Source organism: Heptranchias perlo, chromosome 1, assembly GCF_035084215.1.
Source record: "Heptranchias perlo isolate sHepPer1 chromosome 1, sHepPer1.hap1, whole genome shotgun sequence".
Classification (NCBI taxonomy): domain Eukaryota; kingdom Metazoa; phylum Chordata; class Chondrichthyes; order Hexanchiformes; family Hexanchidae; genus Heptranchias; species Heptranchias perlo.
In genome coordinates this window covers 102,100,093-102,107,434 of record NC_090325.1, presented here as the reverse complement: position 1 = coordinate 102,107,434, position 7,342 = coordinate 102,100,093, and positions in this window count along the sequence as shown.

The window sequence follows — 7,342 nt, the reverse complement described above, 5'->3', positions numbered from 1 at the left end:
GTAGTGGAACAAAGGAAACAACAGAACAGAAAGAAAAGGGAAATGGCAGAAATGAAAAAGAGTCAGAAAAGAAAAAACATCAAGAAGCAAAGAAACAGAGAAGTGATCAGAGTAAACAAATTTTAAATATTAAAGTAGTACCCTAGGATTCTTTTTAAAAATTTCCTCCCAGCACACTAATAATTGCATGTAACGAAAACTATGGAAACAGTTAATTTTTTCTGTACTTTTTCTCGTGGTGCATTTTCATTCAGAAAATACAAGGGAAAGTGTAATCTACAGGGAAGCTGTAATCAAGACATAGGAGCCCTGAAGTTTTAATGTTTACTCAAGTCGTTCTAACTTTTAAATTTTTTTCTTGTCTTTACCATTTATTGATTCACTGATTCGTTTGGGCAGAAATATCATAACCGACACATCGGGGCAGAAATCGCTCCGAAATAACGATGGAGCTCAACAGCGCTCTCCATTGTTAGCGGCGAATTGAAGGAGTAAGTTCTGGCATTTGCACGTGTGCAGTAAAATGTGGAAATCTGGAACTCGCTCCTAGTGGTTCGCCGGCGATATGACAGCTACAAATTAAAGGGCTATCGCACGCTGCGATCAGTGAAATAATTGAAAAAGCACCAACTTGCTTATCGGTCCAGCTGGAAAATAATTAATTACGCCACCAATCAAGTACGCTTAAAAATACAGGTCTAAATGACTGCCAAACAACTAAAAATTAACTTTTAAAAATGTGGGGTCTCATATTACGCCTTATTTTAATAGTTTTTGGTCATTAAAAAATATGGTTTTGAATTAAAAAATTAAAAACATTTTTTTTTACTTTTCCCTTCTTTCTCTTTAATTTAATTCAGTTATTTATTTGGCTTTTTATTTTAAAAAATTAAAATTTTTATTTGCAATGACATCCAGAATACTAACTTTAAATGAATGAAGTCTACGAGCCAGCTTGAGCAACGCAGGCTGAATTTGTGGGCATGACTTCTCCTCACAGACTTTTCTAGTCGCGCGGCAACTCATGCTGCTCGGAAGCTGGATTGACAGCGCACAGTTTTTTTAAAGGTCAAATTCAAACAATTTAACACCACGCAGTAAGTAATTTCGTTAATTTAATTCACAGGAGTGGCGGTGATCATTGCCTCGCCATTCCGAGTGATTTCTGCCCCTCATTTCCATACCTCCATTTCAAACTCTTCTTTGGCCATAAACATATTATCCAGCTTTTTTATTTTTTTATTCATTTATGGGATATGGGCGTCACTGGTGAGGCCAGCATTTATTGCCCATCCCTAATTGCCCTTGAGAAAGTGGTGGTGAGCCACCTTCTTGAACCGCTGCAGTCTGTGTGGTGAAGGTTCCCCCACAGTGCTGTTAGGAAGGGAGTTCCAGGATTTTGACCCGGCGACGCTAAAGGAACGGCGATATATTTCCAGGTCGGGATGGTGTGTGACTTGGAGGGGAACGTGCAGGTGGTGTTGTTCCCATGTGCCTGCTGCCTTTGTCCTTCTAGGTGGTAGAGGTTGCAGGGTTTGGGAAGTACTGTCGAAGAAGCCTTGGCATGTTGCTGCAGTGCATCCTGTAGATTGTACACACTGCAGCCACTGTGCGCCGGTGGTGAAGGGAGTGAATGTTTAGGGTGGTGGATGGGATGCCAATCAAGCGGGCTGCTTTGTCCTGGATGGTGTTGAGCTTCTTGAGTGTTGTTGGAGCTGCACTCATCCAGGCAAGTGGAGAGTATTCCATCACATTCCTGACTTGTGACTTGTAGATGGTGGAAAGGCTTTGGGGACACAGGAGGTGAGTCATTTGCCACAGAATACCCAGCCTCTGACCTGTTCTTGTAGCCACAGTATATGTGTGGCTGGTCCAGTTAAGTTTCTGGTCAATGGTGACTCCCAGGATGTTGATGGAGGGGGATTCAGTGATGGTAATGCCATTGAATGTCAAGAGGAGGTGATGAGACTCACTCTTGTTGGAGATGGTCATTGCCTGGCACTTGTCTGCCGCGAATGTTACTTGTCACTTATGAGCCCAAGCCTGGATGTTGTCCAGGTCTTGCTGCATGTGAGCACGGACTACTTCATTATCTGAGGGATTGCGAATGGAACTGAACACTGTGCAATCATCAGCGAACATCCGCATTTCTGACCTTATGATGGAGGGAAGGTCATAGATGAAGTAGCTGAAGATGGTTGGGCCTAGAACACTGCTCTGAGGAACTCCTGCAGCAGTGCCCTGGGGCTGAGATGACTGGCCTCCAACAACCACTACCATCTTCCTTTGTGCTCGGTATGACTCCAGCCACTGGAGAGTTTTCCCCCTGATTCCTATTGACTTCAGTTTTACGAGGACCCCATGGTGCCACACTCGGTCAAATGCTACCTTGATGTCAAGGGCAGTCACTCTCACCTCACCTCTGGAATTCAGCTCTTTTGTCCATGTTTGGACCAAGGCTGTAATGAGGTCTGGAGCCGAGTGGTCCTGGCGGAACCCAAACTGAGCATCGGTGAGTAGGTTATTGGTGAGTAAGTGCCGCTTGATAGCACTGTCGACAACACCTTCCATCACTTTGCTGATAATTGAAAGTAGACTGATGGGGTGGTAATTGGCCATATTGGATTTGTCCTGCTTTTTATGGACAGGACATACCTGGGCAATTTTCCACATTGTCCGGTAGATGCCAATGTTGTAGTTGTACTGGAAGAGCTTGGCTAGAGGCGCAGCTAGTTCTGGAGCACATGTCTTCAGTACTACAGCCGGGATGTTGTCTTTGCTGTATCCAGTGCACTAAGCTGTTTCTTGATATCACATGGAGTGAATCGAATTGGCTGAAGACTGGCTTCTGTGATGGTGGGGTTATCGGGAGGCCGAGATGTATCATCTACTGGGCATTTCTGGCTGAAGATGGTTGCAAACACTTCAGCCTTGTCTTTTGCACTCATGTGCTGGGCTTTGCCATCATTGAGGATGGGGATGTTCATGGAGCCTCCTCCTCCCGTTAGTTGTTTAATCGTCCACCACCATTCGGGACTGGATGTGGCAGGACTGCAGAGCTTTGATCTGATCCGTTGGTTGTGGAATCGTTTAGCTCTGCCTATAGAATGTTGCTTCCGCTGTTTAGCATGCATGTAGTCCTGTGTTGTAGCTTCACCAGATTGACACCTCATTTTTAGGTACGCCTGGTGCTGCTCCCGGCACGATCTTCTACACTCCTCATTGAACCAGGGTTGATCCCCTGGCTTGTTGGTAATGCTAGAGTGAGGAACGTGCCAGGCCGTGAGGTTACAGATTGTGCTGGGATACAATTCTGCTGCTGCTGATGGCCCACAGCGCCTCATGGATGCCCAGTTTTGAGCTGCTACATCTGTTCTGAATCTATCCCATTTAGCACAGTGTTAGTGCCACACAACACGTAGGATGGTGTCGTCAGTGTGAAGATGGGACTTTGTCTCCACAAGGACAGTGCGGTAGACACTCCTACCAATATTGTCATGGACAGATGCATCTGCAACAGATAGATTGGTGAGGACGAGGTCAAGTAGATTTTTCCCTCATGTTGGTTCGCTCACCACCTGTCACAGGCCCAGTCTGGCAGTTATGTCCTTCAGGACTCGGCCAGCTCGGTCAGTAGTGGTGCTGCTGAGCCGCTCTTGGTGATGGACATTGAAGTCCCCCATCCAGAGTACATTCTGTGCCCTTGCTAACCTCAGTGCTTCCTCCATATTGTGTTCAAACATGGAGGAGGACTGATTCATCAGCTGAAGGAGGGCGGTAGGTGGTAATCAGCAGGAGGTTTCCTTGCCCATGTTTGACCTGATGCATAAGATTTCATTGGGTCTGGAGTCAATGTTGGGAGTCCTCTACTGTCTACCACTGTACCGCCACCTCTGGTGGGTCTATCCTGCCGGTGGGACAGGACATACCCAGGAATGGTGATGGAAGATTCTGGGATGTTGACTGAAAGGTATGATTCTGTGAGTATGGCTATGTCAGGCTGTTGCTTGACTGTGGGATGGCTCTCCCAATTTTGCCACAAGTCCCCAGATGTTGGTGAGGAGGACTTTGCAGGGTCGACTGGTTTTGGTTTGCCTTTGTGGTGTCCAGTGCCTAGTGGTCCTGTCCGGTTTTGTTCTTATTGTGACTTCCTGTAGTGAGATTGTACAACTGAGTGGTTTGCTAGGCCATTTCAGAGGGCGATTAAGATTCAACCACATTGTTATGGGCCTGGAGTCACATATAGGCCAGATCTGGGTATTGACGGCAGGTTTCCTTCCCTAAAGGATATTAATGAACCAGATGGGTTTTTATGACAATCTGGTAGTTTCATGGCCACCATTACTGATACTAGTTTTTTTTAATTCCAGATTTTATACATTTGAACTCATGACTCCGGATTATTAGTCCAGGCCTCTGGATTATTAGTCCAGTAACATAACCACTATGCTACCGTACCCTTGAGCTGATAGAGCTAACACCTTTAAGCATGCTACTTGGCCCTGGAGGAGATAGTAACAAAAGCATGGACCCCATTTATTAACACAAATGACCAATGACTAATCAGTGATTTATCCTCAGTGAATGATGAGAATGTCTACCTGCAAAGCTTGTTTGCAAAATGAAATACGAGATCCATATATTTTATAGGGCATTATAACCCACCTAAAATATATGGCCTGAAATGATGGTGTGGGATAATAGCTTTCAACTTTTAATGGTTTGCCCAAAATTCCTCTCCCCATTTGGGTTAACACCTCTTATTTGAGGTGTTAACCCAAATGGGTTAATCCAATTATCCCACAGTGTGAATTCAATTCCTATATTTTTTGCAGGATAAAGGAAACAATGCACAAGACATTAATAATCTGTGCATTGAAAAGTTTTGAATTTTTTTTTGTTTCAGAAGTCTGAGTTATTTGATATAATTAATAAACTGATTGAATGGGAGAAGATTTCCTCTTTGCCCAGGGGTAGCAAAATCATAAACGTGTTCTTAGTTTGCACAGGGGGAAATCTACCCCAGACGTTCTGGTATTTTCCACTTCAGCCAACTGCAGTCAATTGATATCCCAGAAAATTTACATTTATTAGATTTTCAGAAACAAATTGTCCTGTTAAAATTGGTTCGGATTCCTATTCAAACGAGACCCTCACTTTCCCTTTCTCTCAAAACATCTATTAAGTAACTACTAGTTGATAAAACCATCTATTTTTCTATTAATATATCCAAACAGATCTCACACCAGAATTGTCCACATAGGGAATATTTTAGGGGTGATGTTCATGATCAGCTGATGGGCTCGATTTTACAATGGTAGCGGGTTGGCAGCGGGAGGGTGAAGGTGCGCGTGGCAAACCCGCATTAACAAAACTTACCGTTTCCAACACGATCGCACGTTGATTGATGGTGATTAACGTCCTCTCTGGGTTTCGCGCCCAGCAGCTAGCCTGATTGATAGGCTAGCTGCCGTCAGGAGCTGCAACGCGAGGGGGAGGCGAGAAAGAGAGAGAGCGAGACGTCATCTGGCGCTGGAACGGAAAACTGAGGGGGTGGAGAGGGGAAGATCGGGGAGGGGGAGAGGGGAAGATCAGAGGGGGAGAGGGGAAGATCGGGGAGAGGGGAAGATCGGGGAGAGGGAGAGGGGAAGATCAGAGGGGGAGAGGGGAAGATCGGAGGGAGAGGGGAAGATTGGGAGGACATCAGGGGAAGATCGGGAGGACATCGGGGGAAGATCAGTGGAAGATCGGGGGTTGAAGAGGGGGACACGGGGGGGTGAAGAGGGGGACATCGGAGCGGGAGACATCGGACATCGGAGCAGGTTTCAAAGTGTTCATTTAGTGTTTTCACCACCTTCCATGGTTTTTTATTTAATTTATTTAGTTTCTTTTTGCCTGATCCAGCCCTCACCAGGCGTGAATCAGAAACGGTGGGCAAGCCGCCCAGATAAGTTAAAAATCTTTCTAATCACTTAATCTGTTACAGGTAAAGTGCCTTAAGTACCTCAATGAGGTACATTTGGCTCTTTAACTGTCATCCCGCCGGCTTTAATTAGCGGCAGGACTTCTGTTCTCGGGTCGCCCATATGCACGTCCCTGGGAAACTCGGAAGTCAGCGGGTTGGAGCCGGCTTCCAAACCCGAATGGGGTTTCCGTGATTTCCAGATCCCCCTCGCCCCCTCGCCCCGCAATTGCCTCCTAAAATCACCCCCATAGTTTTTGCAAACCCATTTAAACATTTTTAAAAATTCATTCTTGGGATGCGAACATTGCTGGCAAGGCTGACATTTATTGCCCATCTTTAGTTGCCCTGCCACTTCAGAAGCAAATAAGAGTCAACCACATTAGTGTGGGACTAGAGTCACATATAGGCTAGACTGGGTAAAGCCAGCAGCTTTCCTTCCTTAAGATACATTAGTAAACTAGTAGGGTTTTTATGACAATCCAACAGCTTCATGGTCACTCTTACTAATTACAATCTATATTTCCATATTTTTTTAAAAAACTGAATTAAATTTTCAAACTGCTATCGTGACATTTGAACTCATGTTTTACTGGATTACTAGTCCAGGCCTATGGTTTACTAACCAAGTCTATGCCCTGGTGCAACGCTCATGTTGTGGCTGCAGCAGGTGACATAGCTCGGTGACAGCCTCCTTTGTGAAGAGAAGGCACCTCATATATTGCTCCTCCAAAAATTTCATGTTGGATAAGTGCTCCCTGAATACCCACTGTAGGCATGACCTCCTGCGCAGTGCCCTCCTCCTCCTTCTTGTCGCAACTACTGCTCTTTGTTGTTTTCCTTCTGCTCCCCCTCGTCATCCAGCCCCAAAGACGGCCCTACCAGACCATCCATGATTGCAGTAAAAGTCTTTAGAAGGCAGCCAAAAACAGTGCCACACCAGCAAAATCCTCTCCTCAGCAGTCAAAATACAGTTTCCAGAGTCAGATAACAGGCCAAGAAATGCCCAGAAGTTAACCAGCAGCCTGAAATGACAAACCAGCAACTAATGTGTAAGTACTACATGATCCCTTTAAATAGTGCTGGTGAACAGTCCTTCCTGCCTGTTAATGCCACGAGTTTCTGGGTGAGTTTATCACATGGCAATTCAGGCAGTGGGGCAGCCCAATTATCACAAAAGGGTCCTACAACAAGCATAGCCACAGTGTCCTAGGCCAATATTTATCCCTCAACCATCACCATTAAAACAGATTTTCTGGTCATTATCACATTGCTATTTGTGGGACCTTGCTGTGCACAAATTGGCTGCTGCATTTCCTACATTACAACAATGACTACACTTCAAAAAGTACTTCATTGGTTGTAAAGCGCATAGGGATA